The sequence below is a fragment of the Staurois parvus genome, unplaced genomic scaffold, assembly GCF_062004578.1.
Source record: "Staurois parvus isolate SC_StPar_1 unplaced genomic scaffold, SC_StPar_1.0 ptg001181l, whole genome shotgun sequence".
Lineage (NCBI taxonomy): Eukaryota > Metazoa > Chordata > Amphibia > Anura > Ranidae > Staurois > Staurois parvus.
Window position 1 is genome coordinate 3,871,926 of NW_028318977.1, and position 18,821 is coordinate 3,890,746.

General features: G+C 48.3%; 4 non-coding genes across 4 annotated transcripts; all 4 read right to left on the reverse strand.

Moving 5' to 3' along the window:
* Positions 1-358: 358 nt before the first annotated feature.
* TRNAG-GCC (transfer RNA glycine (anticodon GCC)) lies at positions 359-429 on the reverse strand. The gene has a single exon. It is a non-coding gene; the product is annotated as a tRNA-Gly (tRNA).
* A 2,522-nt stretch (positions 430-2,951) lies between these two features.
* TRNAG-GCC (transfer RNA glycine (anticodon GCC)) lies at positions 2,952-3,022 on the reverse strand. The gene has a single exon. It is a non-coding gene; the product is annotated as a tRNA-Gly (tRNA).
* Positions 3,023-4,569: 1,547 nt separating this feature from the next.
* TRNAA-AGC (transfer RNA alanine (anticodon AGC)) lies at positions 4,570-4,642 on the reverse strand. The gene has a single exon. It is a non-coding gene; the product is annotated as a tRNA-Ala (tRNA).
* Positions 4,643-5,544: 902 nt separating this feature from the next.
* Positions 5,545-5,615, reverse strand: TRNAG-GCC (transfer RNA glycine (anticodon GCC)). The gene has a single exon. It is a non-coding gene; the product is annotated as a tRNA-Gly (tRNA).
* Positions 5,616-18,821: the final 13,206 nt, after the last annotated feature.

Genomic DNA, 18,821 nt, shown 5'->3' on the forward strand with positions numbered 1-18,821 from the left:
CACTCTTCCTCCTCAGAGCTCCCTTTTTTCTTTCCTGAGACTTTGGACAGCAGAATCCCTTGGGAAGAAGCTCCTTCTCCAGCCAGTAGTGAGGGTTCTGGTGTTATCCATGGAACCCTTGGTGGCAGAGTCACACCTCCAAGCATGTCTGTCTGTGGGCGATGAACAACCATTTCCTTGGGTATGGCCCCATGGCTTTCCATGATGTCATTTGAAGGAGGTGCTTTCAAAAACTTTCACACCGACTAGCAGGTTCTAGACAATATAGTTGAGCCTTGACACCTTCCAAGGTGCTCGATATCGGGGGCGGCGGGGAACTGAGCTACCAGTGGGGCGATAAATACAAAGTGACCATAATTGCATTGGCCGGGAATCGAACCCGGGCCTCCCGCGTGGCAGGCGAGAATTCTACCACTGAACCACCAATGCTCTTCGGTGGGATCTCATGTGGCTTCCCTCGCCTGGCAGCTTCTAAAAAGTCCTGCTTTAGGCCACGGCAGCCATCTTGGTGAATACATTCAGATGTGGGTCAAGTCCACCCAAAGACATGCCTTCCTTCAGCTGTACACACCACCACAGTGAAAATGTAGGACAGCCCATGGCGTCTTTGAGGCTAGAAAGCCTTTCCATTGGAGAAGAAAAGCAAAGACTGGGCCAGAGCTTTTTCTAAGTACCTTTGACTTGGGGTTGACTTGTCTAAATCAATGGCAGTGCCTATTAATCTACCTTGCCACTTTGCCGGATGGACCCACTCCCCGTTCACATCCGTAGGAGATCTTTAGAGGGGCTCTACATTGGCCTCAGGGGAGACTCTACAAAGTCAATAGGAGCTGCCTGAAACAGAGAGGAACAGATCTTTTCCGCTGAAAGCCTTTGTCCCATAGGACCGGTAGCATATTACATCCTCCTATTTTTTGCTCTTTCTTCCAGCCTGGAGCAGAGTGGCGCAGCGGAAGCGTGCTGGGCCCATAACCCAGAGGTTGATGGATCGAAACCATCCTCTGCTAAGTTGACCTTTTTCTCTGGCAATCTCTGTTTCCTTGCTTAGGCAAAGGGCTTTCTTTCACCAACAAAATGCTTGGATTAATCAGGGAGCGCACCGCAGACAGCCCGGCAACAAACCCACCCCTCAATACGCCAAGTCCCTTACACATGCTGTCTTTCAGCTCTTTGCTTTCACTTGTCTAATCTGTCCATCCTAAGACAAAACTCATACAATATTCCAACAGTCTGAACTGTGGAATTCATTGACATATTCATAGATTTCTTGAGGGAGATTGTTGATAAATATTTCTGTCCCAAACAGAGGATCTTCTCCAACCCAGTCTGCATGAGGGCCACCATATTCCCTCTGACCGTTGACCTGTACAAGGTTAATATTACATCTTTCCATCCACTCCACAAGGGAAGATGTATTGTCTTTATACAGAGTTGTAATCCAAGCCTCGCTCTCAGCGTTCATCACGTTGTTGTCCATCATTGGAGAATGATCTGCTCTCTCCATGGGCCCTAATCAGTGGGCAGAAGGCTAGCCCCTAGTTCCCTCCAAACGCCCTGTTCTGGTTGGGTCTGTCACACTTCTGTGTCAAGGAAGCGGGACCCGATTGTGGTGATAAAACCAGTGGAAACCTCTCAGCTTCTACATGGCACTTGCACTTTTTGCACTAATGGAATATTGTCTCTTGGCCATGGAAGCCTGGCCATGCTTTGGGTAATAGATTGCTTTGGTCCAACACTGCCTTGCGCGACTTCTCGCAGGCAAAGCAAGCAATTTATGCTTTGTGTTAGTCCTTCTGTGTCAAGGTATTGGCTGAAGCCACATCTGCCCAAGAGTGTCAACACCATGGCACATGTTACGAGGATGACTCCCGCTTGGCCTTTTGACTAGAGAGGGGAGGCTTTTCCCACAGCGCTCAGGGCCGAGCCTGAAGAAAAACAAAATCAAAAGCAGGTCACCCCACGTGAAGGTTTTCCTCTGGAGGATGCGGGCAGTGATCCCGCTACCTCTCGCATGCTAAGCGAGCGCTCTACCACTTGAGCTAATCCCCCTTGGCTCTGGTGCTTTCTTTGCGCTCCAGTTGATCACTGCTCTCTTATGTGCTACGCAGAATAAAGTCCACCATCTGTTTTGTGTAACTGTGTTTCATTCAGCACAGCACAATGCAGCATCCCAGTACTATAGAACACCTGCCAGCAATCAACTCCTTCACTACCACCAACAATTGCCTCTCTCACTACCACTGTTGCCAGAGATGCAATCTTGAAGCACAAACCAGTAAAAATCACCTTTTTACCCCCTACGCTGCTTATTGACATGACACATTAGGCCTACATTCCACAGACTCAAAGCATAGCTATATTTCCTCATTTTTTACTACTTGCAGCTTCACATTTAAATGCTGTATATACATCTAAGATCACCCAGTGAAAAACCCCCAGAATGCAATCTGGAAACCAACCATCAGATGGCAGCAGAACACCTACCACGTTAGATAGCTATATCTCCAGGCACCTCCCCGTGTCAGCATTGATGGCTTAGGCTCTGGCCGCTAGACACCAAGACAGCCTCCATTTTCCCAATTTCAAAGGTTTTCACTCTTCCTCCTCAGAGCTCCCTTTTTTCTTTCCTGAGACTTTGGACAGCAGAATCCCTTGGGAAGAAGCTCCTTCTCCAGCCAGTAGTGAGGGTTCTGGTGTTATCCATGGAACCCTTGGTGGCAGAGTCACACCTCCAAGCATGTCTGTCTGTGGGCGATGAACAACCATTTCCTTGGGTATGGCCCCATGGCTTTCCATGATGTCATTTGAAGGAGGTGCTTTCAAAAACTTTCACACCGACTAGCAGGTTCTAGACAATATAGTTGAGCCTTGACACCTTCCAAGGTGCTCGATATCGGGGGCGGCGGGGAACTGAGCTACCAGTGGGGCGATAAATACAAAGTGACCATAATTGCATTGGCCGGGAATCGAACCCGGGCCTCCCGCATGGCAGGCGAGAATTCTACCACTGAACCACCAATGCTCTTCGGTGGGATCTCATGTGGCTTCCCTCGCCTGGCAGCTCCTAAAAAGTTCTGCTTTAGGCCACGGCAGCCATCTTGGTGAATACATTCAGATGTGGGTCAAGTCCACCCAAAGACATGCCTTCCTTCAGCTGTACACACCACCACAGTGAAAATGTAGGACAGCCCATGGCGTCTTTGAGGCTAGAAAGCCTTTCCATTGGAGAAGAAAAGCAAAGACTGGGCCAGAGCTTTTTCTACGTACCTTTGACTTGGGGTTGACTTGTCTAAATCAATGGCAGTGCCTATTAATCTACCTTGTCACTTTGCCGGATGGACCCACTCCCCGTTCACATCCGTAGGAGATCTTTAGAGGGGCTCTACATTGGCCTCAGGGGAGACTCTACAAAGTCAATAGGAGCTGCCTGAAACAGAGAGGAACAGATCTTTTCCGCTGAAAGCCTTTGTCCCATAGTACCGGTAGCATATTACATCCTCCTATTTTTTGCTCTTTCTTCCAGCCTGGAGCAGAGTGGCGCAGCGGAAGCGTGCTGGGCCCATAACCCAGAGGTTGATGGATCGAAACCATCCTCTGCTAAGTTGACCTTTTTCTCTGGCAATCTCTGTTTCCTTGCTTAGGCAAAGGGCTTTCTTTCACCCACAAAATGCTTGGATTAATCAGGGAGCGCACCGCAGACAGCCCGGCAACAAACCCACCCCTCAATACGCCAAGTCCCTTACACATGCTGTCTTTCAGCTCTTTGCTTTCACTTGTCTAATCTGTCCATCCTAAGACAAAACTCATACAATATTCCAACAGTCTGAACTGTGGAATTCATTGACATATTCATAGATTTCTTGAGGGAGATTGTTGATAAATATTTCTGTCCCAAACAGAGGATCTTCTCCAACCCAGTCTGCATGAGGGCCACCATATTCCCTCTGACCGTTGACCTGTACAAGGTTAATATTACATCTTTCCATCCACTCCACAAGGGAAGATGTATTGTCTTTATACAGAGTTGTAATCCAAGCCTCGCTCTCAGCGTTCATCACGTTGTTGTCCATCATTGGAGAATGATCTGCTCTCTCCATGGGCCCTAATCAGTGGGCAGAAGGCTAGCCCCTAGTTCCCTCCAAATGCCCTGTTCTGGTTGGGTCTGTCACACTTCTGTGTCAAGGAAGCGGGACCCGATTGTGGTGATAAAACCAGTGGAAACCTCTCAGCTTCTACATGGCACTTGCACTTTTTGCACTAATGGAATATTGTCTCTTGGCCATGGAAGCCTGGCCATGCTTTGGGTAATAGATTGCTTTGGTCCAACACTGCCTTGCGCGACTTCTCGCAGGCAAAGCAAGCAATTTATGCTTTGTGTTAGTCCTTCTGTGTCAAGGTATTGGCTGAAGCCACATCTGCCCAAGAGTGTCAACACCATGGCACATGTTACGAGGATGACTCCCGCTTGGCCTTTTGACTAGAGAGGGGAGGCTTTTCCCACAGCGCTCAGGGCCGAGCCTGAAGAAAAACAAAATCAAAAGCAGGTCACCCCACGTGAAGGTTTTCCTCTGGAGGATGCGGGCATTGATCCCGCTACCTCTCGCATGCTAAGCGAGCGCTCTACCACTTGAGCTAATCCCCCTTGGCTCTGGTGTTTTCTTTGCGCTCCAGTTGATCACTGCTCTCTTATGTGCTACGCAGAATAAAGTCCACCATCTGTTTTGTGTAACTGTGTTTCATTCAGCACAGCACAATGCAGCATCCCAGTACTATAGAACACCTGCCAGCAATCAACTCCTTCACTACCACCAACAATTGCCTCTCTCACTACCACTGTTGCCAGAGATGCAATCTTGAAGCACAAACCAGTAAAAATCACCTTTTTACCCCCTACGCTGCTTATTGACATGACACATTAGGCCTACATTCCACAGACTCAAAGCATAGCTATATTTCCTCATTTTTTACTACTTGCAGCTTCACATTTAAATGCTGTATATACATCTAAGATCACCCAGTGAAAAACCCCCAGAATGCAATCTGGAAACCAACCATCAGATGGCAGCAGAACACCTACCACGTTAGATAGCTATATCTCCAGGCACCTCCCCGTGTCAGCATTGATGGCTTAGGCTCTGGCCGCTAGACACCAAGACAGCCTCCATTTTCCCAATTTCAAAGGTTTTCACTCTTCCTCCTCAGAGCTCCCTTTTTTCTTTCCTGAGACTTTGGACAGCAGAATCCCTTGGGAAGAAGCTCCTTCTCCAGCCAGTAGTGAGAGTTCTGGTGTTATCCATGGAACCCTTGGTGGCAGAGTCACACCTCCAAGCATGTCTGTCTGTGGGCGATGAACAACCATTTCCTTGGGTATGGCCCCATGGCTTTCCATGATGTCATTTGAAGGAGGTGCTTTCAAAAACTTTCACACCGACTAGCAGGTTCTAGACAATATAGTTGAGCCTTGACACCTTCCAAGGTGCTCGATATCGGGGGCGGCGGGGAACTGAGCTACCAGTGGGGCGATAAATACAAAGTGACCATAATTGCATTGGCCGGGAATCGAACCCGGGCCTCCCGCGTGGCAGGCGAGAATTCTACCACTGAACCACCAATGCTCTTCGGTGGGATCTCATGTGGCTTCCCTCACCTGGCAGCTCCTAAAAAGTCCTGCTTTAGGCCACGGCAGCCATCTTGGTGAATACATTCAGATGTGGGTCAAGTCCACCCAAAGACATGCCTTCCTTCAGCTGTACACACCACCACAGTGAAAATGTAGGACAGCCCATGGCGTCTTTGAGGCTAGAAAGCCTTTCCATTGGAGAAGAAAAGCAAAGACTGGGCCAGAGCTTTTTCTACGTACCTTTGACTTGGGGTTGACTTGTCTAAATCAATGGCAGTGCCTATTAATCTACCTTGCCACTTTGCCGGATGGACCCACTCCCCGTTCACATCCATAGGAGATCTTTAGAGGGGCTCTACATTGGCCTCAGAGGAGACTCTACAAAGTCAATAGGAGCTGCCTGAAACAGAGAGGAACAGATCTTTTCCGCTGAAAGCATTTGTCCCATAGGACCGGTAGCATATTACATCCTCCTATTTTTTGCTCTTCCAGCCTGGAGCAGAGTGGCACAGCGGAAGCGTTATGGGCCCATAACCCAGAGGTCGATGGATCGAAACCATCCTCTGCTAAGTTGACCTTTTTCTCTGGCAATCTCTGTTTCCTTGCTTAGGCAAAGGGCTTTCTTTCACCCACAAAATGCTTGGATTAATCAGGGAGTGCACCGCAGACAGCCCGGCAACAAACCCACCCCTCAATACGCCAAGTCCCTTACACATGCTGTCTTTCAGCTCTTTGCTTTCACTTGTCTAATCTGTCCATCCTAAGACAAAACTCATACAATATTCCAACAGTCTGAACTGTGGAATTCATTGACATATTCATAGATTTCTTGAGGGAGATTGTTGATAAATATTTCTGTCCCAAACAGAGGATCTTCTCCAACCCAGTCTGCATGAGGGCCACCATATTCCCTCTGACCGTTGACCTGTACAAGGTTAATATTACATCTTTCCATCCACTCCACAAGGGAAGATGTATTGTCTTTATACAGAGTTGTAATCCAAGCCTCGCTCTCAGCGTTCATCACGTTGTTGTCCATCATTGGAGAATGATCTGCTCTCTCCATGGGCCCTAATCAGTGGGCAGAAGGCTAGCCCCTAGTTCCCTCCAAACGCCCTGTTCTGGTTGGGTCTGTCACACTTCTGTGTCAAGGAAGCGGGACCCGATTGTGGTGATAAAACCAGTGGAAACCTCTCAGCTTCTACATGGCACTTGCACTTTTTGCACTAATGGAATATTGTCTCTTGGCCATGGAAGCCTGGCCATGCTTTGGGTAATAGATTGCTTTGGTCCAACACTGCCTTGCGCGACTTCACGCAGGCAAAGCAAGCAATTTATGCTTTGTGTTAGTCCTTCTGTGTCAAGGTATTGGCTGAAGCCACATCTGCCCAAGAGTGTCAACACCATGGCACATGTTACGAGGATGACTCCCGCTTGGCCTTTTGACTAGAGAGGGGAGGCTTTTCCCACAGCGCTCAGGGCCGAGCCTGAAGAAAAACAAAATCAAAAGCAGGTCACCCCACGTGAAGGTTTTCCTCTGGAGGATGCGGGCATTGATCCCGCTACCTCTCGTATGCTAAGCGAGCGCTCTACCACTTGAGCTAATCCCCTTTGGCTCTGGTGCTTTCTTTGCGCTCCAGTTGATCACTGCTCTCTTATGTGCTACGCAGAATAAAGTCCACCATCTGTTTTGTGTAACTGTGTTTCATTCAGCACAGCACAATGCAGCATCCCAGTACTATAGAACACCTGCCAGCAATCAACTCCTTCACTACCACCAACAATTGCCTCTCTCACTACCACTGTTGCCAGAGATGCAATCTTGAAGCACAAACCAGTAAAAATCACCTTTTTACCCCCTACGCTGCTTATTGACATGACACATTAGGCCTACATTCCACAGACTCAAAGCATAGCTATATTTCCTCATTTTTTACTACTTGCAGCTTCACATTTAAATGCTGTATATACATCTAAGATCACCCAGTGAAAAACCCCCAGAATGCAATCTGGAAACCAACCATCAGATGGCAGCAGAACACCTACCACGTTAGATAGCTATATCTCCAGGCACCTCCCCGTGTCAGCATTGATGGCTTAGGCTCTGGCCGCTAGACACCAAGACAGCCTCCATTTTCCCAATTTCAAAGGTTTTCACTCTTCCTCCTCAGAGCTCCCTTTTTTCTTTCCTGAGACTTGGGACAGCAGAATCCCTTGGGAAGAAGCTCCTTCTCCAGCCAGTAGTGAGGGTTCTGGTGTTATCCATGGAACCCTTGGTGGCAGAGTCACACCTCCAAGCATGTCTGTCTGTGGGCGATGAACAACCATTTCCTTGGGTATGGCCCCATGGCTTTCCATGATGTCATTTGAAGGAGGTGCTTTCAAAAACTTTCACACCGACTAGCAGGTTCTAGACAATATAGTTGAGCCTTGACACCTTCCAAGGTGCTCGATATCGGGGGCGGCGGGGAACTGAGCTACCAGTGGGGCGTTAAATACAAAGTGACCATAATTGCATTGGCCGGGAATCGATGCCGGGCCTCCCGCGTGGCAGGCGAGAATTCTACCACTGAACCACCAATGCTCTTCGGTGGGATCTCATGTGGCTTCCCTCACCTGGCAGCTCCTAAAAAGTCCTGCTTTAGGCCACGGCAGCCATCTTGGTGAATACATTCAGATGTGGGTCAAGTCCACCCAAAGACATGCCTTCCTTCAGCTGTACACACCACCACAGTGAAAATGTAGGACAGCCCATGGCGTCTTTGAGGCTAGAAAGCCTTTCCATTGGAGAAGAAAAGCAAAGACTGGGCCAGAGCTTTTTCTACGTACCTTTGACTTGGGGTTGACTTGTCTAAATCAATGGCAGTGCCTATTAATCTACCTTGCCACTTTGCCGGATGGACCCACTCCCCGTTCACATCCATAGGAGATCTTTAGAGGGGCTCTACATTGGCCTCAGAGGAGACTCTACAAAGTCAATAGGAGCTGCCTGAAACAGAGAGGAACAGATCTTTTCCGCTGAAAGCATTTGTCCCATAGGACCGGTAGCATATTACATCCTCCTATTTTTTGCTCTTCCAGCCTGGAGCAGAGTGGCACAGCGGAAGCGTTATGGGCCCATAACCCAGAGGTCGATGGATCGAAACCATCCTCTGCTAAGTTGACCTTTTTCTCTGGCAATCTCTGTTTCCTTGCTTAGGCAAAGGGCTTTCTTTCACCCACAAAATGCTTGGATTAATCAGGGAGTGCACCGCAGACAGCCCGGCAACAAACCCACCCCTCAATACGCCAAGTCCCTTACACATGCTGTCTTTCAGCTCTTTGCTTTCACTTGTCTAATCTGTCCATCCTAAGACAAAACTCATACAATATTCCAACAGTCTGAACTGTGGAATTCATTGACATATTCATAGATTTCTTGAGGGAGATTGTTGATAAATATTTCTGTCCCAAACAGAGGATCTTCTCCAACCCAGTCTGCATGAGGGCCACCATATTCCCTCTGACCGTTGACCTGTACAAGGTTAATATTACATCTTTCCATCCACTCCACAAGGGAAGATGTATTGTCTTTATACAGAGTTGTAATCCAAGCCTCGCTCTCAGCGTTCATCACGTTGTTGTCCATCATTGGAGAATGATCTGCTCTCTCCATGGGCCCTAATCAGTGGGCAGAAGGCTAGCCCCTAGTTCCCTCCAAACGCCCTGTTCTGGTTGGGTCTGTCACACTTCTGTGTCAAGGAAGCGGGACCCGATTGTGGTGATAAAACCAGTGGAAACCTCTCAGCTTCTACATGGCACTTGCACTTTTTGCACTAATGGAATATTGTCTCTTGGCCATGGAAGCCTGGCCATGCTTTGGGTAATAGATTGCTTTGGTCCAACACTGCCTTGCGCGACTTCACGCAGGCAAAGCAAGCAATTTATGCTTTGTGTTAGTCCTTCTGTGTCAAGGTATTGGCTGAAGCCACATCTGCCCAAGAGTGTCAACACCATGGCACATGTTACGAGGATGACTCCCGCTTGGCCTTTTGACTAGAGAGGGGAGGCTTTTCCCACAGCGCTCAGGGCCGAGCCTGAAGAAAAACAAAATCAAAAGCAGGTCACCCCACGTGAAGGTTTTCCTCTGGAGGATGCGGGCATTGATCCCGCTACCTCTCGTATGCTAAGCGAGCGCTCTACCACTTGAGCTAATCCCCTTTGGCTCTGGTGCTTTCTTTGCGCTCCAGTTGATCACTGCTCTCTTATGTGCTACGCAGAATAAAGTCCACCATCTGTTTTGTGTAACTGTGTTTCATTCAGCACAGCACAATGCAGCATCCCAGTACTATAGAACACCTGCCAGCAATCAACTCCTTCACTACCACCAACAATTGCCTCTCTCACTACCACTGTTGCCAGAGATGCAATCTTGAAGCACAAACCAGTAAAAATCACCTTTTTACCCCCTACGCTGCTTATTGACATGACACATTAGGCCTACATTCCACAGACTCAAAGCATAGCTATATTTCCTCATTTTTTACTACTTGCAGCTTCACATTTAAATGCTGTATATACATCTAAGATCACCCAGTGAAAAACCCCCAGAATGCAATCTGGAAACCAACCATCAGATGGCAGCAGAACACCTACCACGTTAGATAGCTATATCTCCAGGCACCTCCCCGTGTCAGCATTGATGGCTTAGGCTCTGGCCGCTAGACACCAAGACAGCCTCCATTTTCCCAATTTCAAAGGTTTTCACTCTTCCTCCTCAGAGCTCCCTTTTTTCTTTCCTGAGACTTGGGACAGCAGAATCCCTTGGGAAGAAGCTCCTTCTCCAGCCAGTAGTGAGGGTTCTGGTGTTATCCATGGAACCCTTGGTGGCAGAGTCACACCTCCAAGCATGTCTGTCTGTGGGCGATGAACAACCATTTCCTTGGGTATGGCCCCATGGCTTTCCATGATGTCATTTGAAGGAGGTGCTTTCAAAAACTTTCACACCGACTAGCAGGTTCTAGACAATATAGTTGAGCCTTGACACCTTCCAAGGTGCTCGATATCGGGGGCGGCGGGGAACTGAGCTACCAGTGGGGCGTTAAATACAAAGTGACCATAATTGCATTGGCCGGGAATCGATGCCGGGCCTCCCGCGTGGCAGGCGAGAATTCTACCACTGAACCACCAATGCTCTTCGGTGGGATCTCATGTGGCTTCCCTCACCTGGCAGCTCCTAAAAAGTCCTGCTTTAGGCCACGGCAGCCATCTTGGTGAATACATTCAGATGTGGGTCAAGTCCACCCAAAGACATGCCTTCCTTCAGCTGTACACACCACCACAGTGAAAATGTAGGACAGCCCATGGCGTCTTTGAGGCTAGAAAGCCTTTCCATTGGAGAAGAAAAGCAAAGACTGGGCCAGAGCTTTTTCTACGTACCTTTGACTTGGGGTTGACTTGTCTAAATCAATGGCAGTGCCTATTAATCTACCTTGCCACTTTGCCGGATGGACCCACTCCCCGTTCACATCCATAGGAGATCTTTAGAGGGGCTCTACATTGGCCTCAGAGGAGACTCTACAAAGTCAATAGGAGCTGCCTGAAACAGAGAGGAACAGATCTTTTCCGCTGAAAGCATTTGTCCCATAGGACCGGTAGCATATTACATCCTCCTATTTTTTGCTCTTCCAGCCTGGAGCAGAGTGGCACAGCGGAAGCGTTATGGGCCCATAACCCAGAGGTCGATGGATCGAAACCATCCTCTGCTAAGTTGACCTTTTTCTCTGGCAATCTCTGTTTCCTTGCTTAGGCAAAGGGCTTTCTTTCACCCACAAAATGCTTGGATTAATCAGGGAGCGCACCGCAGACAGCCCGGCAACAAACCCACCCCTCAATACGCCAAGTCCCTTACACATGCTGTCTTTCAGCTCTTTGCTTTCACTTGTCTAATCTGTCCATCCTAAGACAAAACTCATACAATATTCCAACAGTCTGAACTGTGGAATTCATTGACATATTCATAGATTTCTTGAGGGAGATTGTTGATAAATATTTCTGTCCCAAACAGAGGATCTTCTCCAACCCAGTCTGCATGAGGGCCACCATATTCCCTCTGACCGTTGACCTGTACAAGGTTAATATTACATCTTTCCATCCACTCCACAAGGGAAGATGTATTGTCTTTATACAGAGTTGTAATCCAAGCCTCGCTCTCAGCGTTCATCACGTTGTTGTCCATCATTGGAGAATGATCTGCTCTCTCCATGGGCCCTAATCAGTGGGCAGAAGGCTAGCCCCTAGTTCCCTCCAAACGCCCTGTTCTGGTTGGGTCTGTCACACTTCTGTGTCAAGGAAGCGGGACCCGATTGTGGTGATAAAACCAGTGGAAACCTCTCAGCTTCTACATGGCACTTGCACTTTTTGCACTAATGGAATATTGTCTCTTGGCCATGGAAGCCTGGCCATGCTTTGGGTAATAGATTGCTTTGGTCCAACACTGCCTTGCGCGACTTCACGCAGGCAAAGCAAGCAATTTATGCTTTGTGTTAGTCCTTCTGTGTCAAGGTATTGGCTGAAGCCACATCTGCCCAAGAGTGTCAACACCATGGCACATGTTACGAGGATGACTCCCGCTTGGCCTTTTGACTAGAGAGGGGAGGCTTTTCCCACAGCGCTCAGGGCCGAGCCTGAAGAAAAACAAAATCAAAAGCAGGTCACCCCACGTGAAGGTTTTCCTCTGGAGGATGCGGGCATTGATCCCGCTACCTCTCGTATGCTAAGCGAGCGCTCTACCACTTGAGCTAATCCCCTTTGGCTCTGGTGCTTTCTTTGCGCTCCAGTTGATCACTGCTCTCTTATGTGCTACGCAGAATAAAGTCCACCATCTGTTTTGTGTAACTGTGTTTCATTCAGCACAGCACAATGCAGCATCCCAGTACTATAGAACACCTGCCAGCAATCAACTCCTTCACTACCACCAACAATTGCCTCTCTCACTACCACTGTTGCCAGAGATGCAATCTTGAAGCACAAACCAGTAAAAATCACCTTTTTACCCCCTACGCTGCTTATTGACATGACACATTAGGCCTACATTCCACAGACTCAAAGCATAGCTATATTTCCTCATTTTTTACTACTTGCAGCTTCACATTTAAATGCTGTATATACATCTAAGATCACCCAGTGAAAAACCCCCAGAATGCAATCTGGAAACCAACCATCAGATGGCAGCAGAACACCTACCACGTTAGATAGCTATATCTCCAGGCACCTCCCCGTGTCAGCATTGATGGCTTAGGCTCTGGCCGCTAGACACCAAGACAGCCTCCATTTTCCCAATTTCAAAGGTTTTCACTCTTCCTCCTCAGAGCTCCCTTTTTTCTTTCCTGAGACTTTGGACAGCAGAATCCCTTGGGAAGAAGCTCCTTCTCCAGCCAGTAGTGAGGGTTCTGGTGTTATCCATGGAACCCTTGGTGGCAGAGTCACACCTCCAAGCATGTCTGTCTGTGGGCGATGAACAACCATTTCCTTGGGTATGGCCCCATGGCTTTCCATGATGTCATTTGAAGGAGGTGCTTTCAAAAACTTTCACACCGACTAGCAGGTTCTAGACAATATAGTTGAGCCTTGACACCTTCCAAGGTGCTCGATATCGGGGGCGGCGGGGAACTGAGCTACCAGTGGGGCAATAAATACAAAGTGACCATAATTGCATTGGCCGGGAACCGAACCCGGGCCTCCCGCGTGGCAGGCGAGAATTCTACCACTGAACCACCAATGCTCTTCGGTGGGATCTCATGTGGCTTTCCTCGCCTGGCAGCTCCTAAAAAGTCCTGCTTTAGGCCACGGCAGCCATCTTGGTGAATACATTCAGATGTGGGTCAAGTCCACCCAAAGACATGCCTTCCTTCAGCTGTACACACCACCACAGTGAAAATGTAGGACAGCCCATGGCGTCTTTGAGGCTAGAAAGCCTTTCCATTGGAGAAGAAAAGCAAAGACTGGGCCAGAGCTTTTTCTAAGTACCTTTGACTTGGGGTTGACTTGTCTAAATCAATGGCAGTGCCTATTAATCTACCTTGCCACTTTGCCGGATGGACCCACTCCCCGTTCACATCCGTAGGAGATCTTTAGAGGGGCTCTACATTGGCCTCAGGGGAGACTCTACAAAGTCAATAGGAGCTGCCTGAAACAGAGAGGAACAGATCTTTTCCGCTGAAAGCCTTTGTCCCATAGGACCGGTAGCATATTACATCCTCCTATTTTTTGCTCTTTTTTCCAGCCTGGAGCAGAGTGGCGCAGCGGAAGCGTGCTGGGCCCATAACCCAGAGGTCGATGGATCGAAACCATCCTCTGCTAAGTTGACCTTTTTCTCTGGCAATCTCTGTTTCCTTGCTTAGGCAAAGGGCTTTCTTTCACCCACAAAATGCTTGGATTAATCAGGGAGCGCACCGCAGACAGCCCGGCAACAAACCCACCCCTCAATACGCCAAGTCCCTTACACATGCTGTCTTTCAGCTCTTTGCTTTCACTTGTCTTATCTGTCCATCCTAAGACAAAACTCATACAATATTCCAACAGTCTGAACTGTGGAATTCATTGACATATTCATAGATTTCTTGAGGGAGATTGTTGATAAATATTTCTGTCCCAAACAGAGGATCTTCTCCAACCCAGTCTGCATGAGGGCCACCATATTCCCTCTGACCGTTGACCTGTACAAGGTTAATATTACATCTTTCCATCCACTCCACAAGGGAAGATGTATTGTCTTTATACAGAGCTGTAATCCAAGCCTCGCTCTCAGCGTTCATCACGTTGTTGTCCATCATTGGAGAATGATCTGCTCTCTCCATGGGCCCTAATCAGTGGGCAGAAGGCTAGCCCCTAGTTCTCTCCAAACGCCCTGTTCTGGTTGGGTCTGTCACACTTCTGTGTCAAGGAAGCGGGACCCGATTGTGGTGATAAAACCAGTGGAAACCTCTCAGCTTCTACATGGCACTTGCACTTTTTGCACTAATGGAATATTGTCTCTTGGCCATGGAAGCCTGGCCATGCTTTGGGTAATAGATTGCTTTGGTCCAACACTGCCTTGCGCGACTTCTCGCAGGCAAAGCAAGCAATTTATGCTTTGTGTTAGTCCTTCTGTGTCAAGGTATTGGCTGAAGCCACATCTGCCCGAGAGTGTCAACGCCATGGCACATGTTACGAGGATGACTCCCGCTTGGCCTTTTGACTAGAGAGGGGAGGCTTTTCCCACAGCGCTCAGGGCTGAGCCTGAAGAAAAACAAAATCAAAAGCAGGTCACCCCACGTGAAGGTTTTCCTCTGGAGGATGCGGGCATTGATCCTGCTACCTCTCGCATGCTAAGCGAGCGCTCTACCACTTGAGCTAATCCCCCTTGGCTCCAGCACCTGCTTTGCGCTGCAGTTGATCACTGCTCTCTTATGTGCTACGCAGAATATAGTCCACCATCTGTTTTGTGTAACTGTGTTTCATTCAGCACAGCACAATGCAGCATCCCACTACTATATACCACCTGCCAGCAATCAACTCCTTCACTACCACCAACAATTGCCTCTCTCACTACCACTGTTGCCAGAGATGCAATCTTGAAGCACAAAGGAGTAAAAATCACCTTTTTACCCCCTACGCTGCTTATTGACATGACACATTAGGCCTACATTCCACAGACTCAAAGCATAGCTATATTACCTCATTTTTTACTACTTGCAGCTTCACATTTAAATGCTGTATATACATCTAAGATCACCCAGTGAAAAACCCCCAGAATGCAATCTGGAAACCAACCATCAGATGGCAGCAGAACACCTACCACGTTAGATAGCTATATCTCCATTCACCTCCCCGTGTCAGCATTGATGGCTTAGGCCAGGGGTGAGCAAACTTTTTGACTTGAGGGCCGCAATGGGTTCATATATTGGACCCGGGGGCCGGACCAAGAGTAGAAGAATGATGTGTATGTGTCATCCATAGTAAGTATAGTAATATTCCCCCATAGTAAGCATAGTAATTAATCCCCCATATAGTAATTCATCCCCCATAGTAATTCATCCCCATATAGTAATTTGTCCCCCATTTAGTAATTCATCCCCCATAGTAATTCATCCCCATATAGTAATTCATCCCCCATATAGTAATTCATCCCCCATAGTAATTCATCCCCCCATATAGTAATTCATCCCCCATATAGTAATTCATCCCCCATAGTAATTCATCCCCCTTATAGTAGTTCATCCCCCATAGTAATTCATCCCCCACATAGTAATTAATCCCCCATATAGTAATTCATCCCCCATAGTAATTCATCCCCCATATAGTAATTCATCCCCCATATAGTAATTCATCCCCCATATAGTAATTCATCCCGCATATTAATTCATCCCCCATATAGTAATTCATCCCCCATAGTAATTCATCCCCCATATAGTAATTAATCCCCCATAGTAATTCATCCCCCATAGTAATTCATCCCCCATATAGTAATTCATCCCCCATAGTAATTCATCCCCCATATAGTAATTCATCCCCCATAGTAATTCATCCCCCACATAGTAATTAATCCCCCATATAGTAATTCATCCCCCATAGTAATTCATCCCCCATATAGTAATTCATCCCCCATATAGTAATTCATCCCCCCTATAGTAATTCATCCCCCTATAGTAATTCATTCCCCATGTCCCCCCGGTGTCAATTCACTTACCTTTGCTCGCGCGTTCCTCTTGTTCCCGCGCCGTTCGGTGTAGCATGAAAATCTGTCTCCTATGAGGATCTGTCCCCCTCGACGTATCTGCGCATGTGCCAGTTTCAGGCATTAGCAGCCGATCGGTGATCTCCGGCACATGCGCAGATACGTCGAGGGGGGACAGATCCTCATAGGAAACAGGGCGGACTGTGAGAGGAGCCTAGCGGGAGCCTAGCTCCGCGGGCCGGATTAAAAGGTCCGCCGGGCCGTATACGGCCCGCGGGCCGTAGTTTGCCCATTGCTGGCTTAGGCTCTGGCCGCTAGACACCAAGATAGCCCCCATTTTCCCAATTTCAAAGGTTTTCACTCTTCCTCCTCAGAGCTCCCTTTTTTCTTTCCTGAGACTTTGGACAGCAGAATCCCTTGGGAAGAAGCTCCTTCTCCAGCCAGTAGTGAGGGTTCTGGTGTTATCCATGGAACCTTTGGTGGCAGAGTCACACCTCCAAGCATGTCTGTCTGTGGGCGATCAACAACCATTTCCTTGGGTATGGCACCTGGTAGCAGCTGATCGTTGAAAAACAAACTTGGTACCAATTTTCAAAAAAGGGCCAAGATATACTCTCAGTGGCCACTTTATTTGGTACACCTTGCTACCTGGAGTGGTCTTCTGCTGCTGTTGCCCACCTGCTTCAAGGTTTGACGTGTTGTGCATTCAGAGATGGTATTCTGCATACCTGGGTTGTAACGAGTGGTTATTTGCGTTACTGTTGCCTTTCTATCATCTCCAACCAGTCTGCCCATTATTCTCTGACCTCTGACATCAACAAGGCATTTTCTTCCTCACAACTGCCGCTCACTGGATATTTTCTCTTTTTTGGACCATTCTCTGTAAACCCTACAGATGGTTGTGTGTGAAAATCCCAGTAGATCAGCAGTTTTTTTAACCACTTGCCTACCAGGCACTTATACCCCCTTATTTACCAGGCCAATTTTCAGCTTTCAGCGCTGCCGCACTTTGATTGACAATTGCGCGGTCATGCAACATTGTACCCATATGAAATTTTGATCATTTTTTTCTCACAAATAGTGCTTTCTTTTGGTGGTATTTAATCGCCACTGGGCGCTTTACTTTTCGCACTATAAATTAAAAAATTGCAAAAAATTTGAAAAAAAAAAAAGTTTCTTTGTTTCTATTATAAAATTTTTCAAACAGGTATTTTTTCTCCTTCACTGATGTGCGTTGATGAGGCAGCACTGATGGGCACTGATAGGCGGCACTGATGGGCACTGATAGGCAGCACTAAAGGGCACTGATAGGCAGTACTAATGAGGTGGCACGGATAGGCGGCACTGATAGACAGCACTAATGAGGTGTCACGGATAGGCGGCACTAATATGCAGCACTGATAGGCGGCACTGATAGGTGACACTGATGATGGGTACTGATAGACGGCACTGACTGGCATCACTGCTGGGCACTGACTGGTGGCACTGACTGGCACAACCCCTGGGCACTGACTGGTGGCACTGACTGGCAGCACTGCTGGGTTGCACTGGTGGGTGGCACTGGTGGGCAGCACTGGTGGGTGGGCACAGGTGGGTGGCACTGGTGGGCACAGGTGGGTGGGCACAGGTGGGTGGCACTGCTGGGCACAGGTAGGTGGCACTTCTGGGCACAGGTGTGTGACACTGCAGAGTGGCACAGGTGGGTGCACTGCTGGGCACAGGTGGGTGATCTGCTGGGCACAGGTGGGCGGAGCTAGTGAGCGCACTGCTGGGCACAGGTGGGCGGAACTTGCGGGTGGCATTGCTGGGCACCGATCATCAGGGCACTGATCATCAGTGCCCTGATGATCGGTGCCGATCCCCGCTCTGACAACTGCCGGTTCTCGGCAGTACTTTCCTCACGATCTGACAGCGTGAGGAAAGTGCAGCCGAGAACCGGCACTTGCATTTCCCTGTGATCAGCGTGTCATTGGACACCGCTGATCACGTGGTAAAAGGCCGGTATGATTGGCCTTTTACCACATCACGTGATCAGCTGTGTCCGTAGGACACAGCGATCACGGAGATCGCCGGGTGCGCGCCCCCTGGGGCGCGCAGGAGAGCGCGTTCTGGGAGGACGTCATATGACGTCCACTCAGAACTGGCCGGCCGCAGTTTAGCCGTCATTCGGCTATCTGCGGTCGGCAACTAGTTAATACTCAGACCAGTCTGTCTGGCACCAACAACTATGCCACATTCAAAGTTACTGAAATCTCCTTTCTTCCCCATTCTGATGCTCGGTTTGAACTTCAGCAAGTCATCTTCACCACGTCTAGATGCCTAAATGCACTGAGTTGCTGCCATGTGATTGGCTGATTAGCAATTTGCGTTACCAAGTAATTGAATAGGTGTACCTAATAAAGTGGCTGGAGAGTGTATACCTGGAAACTACAGACCACTTAGCCTAACATCAGTAGTATGTAAAACTATTGGAAGGAATGATAATGAATCAAATCCAATAATTTG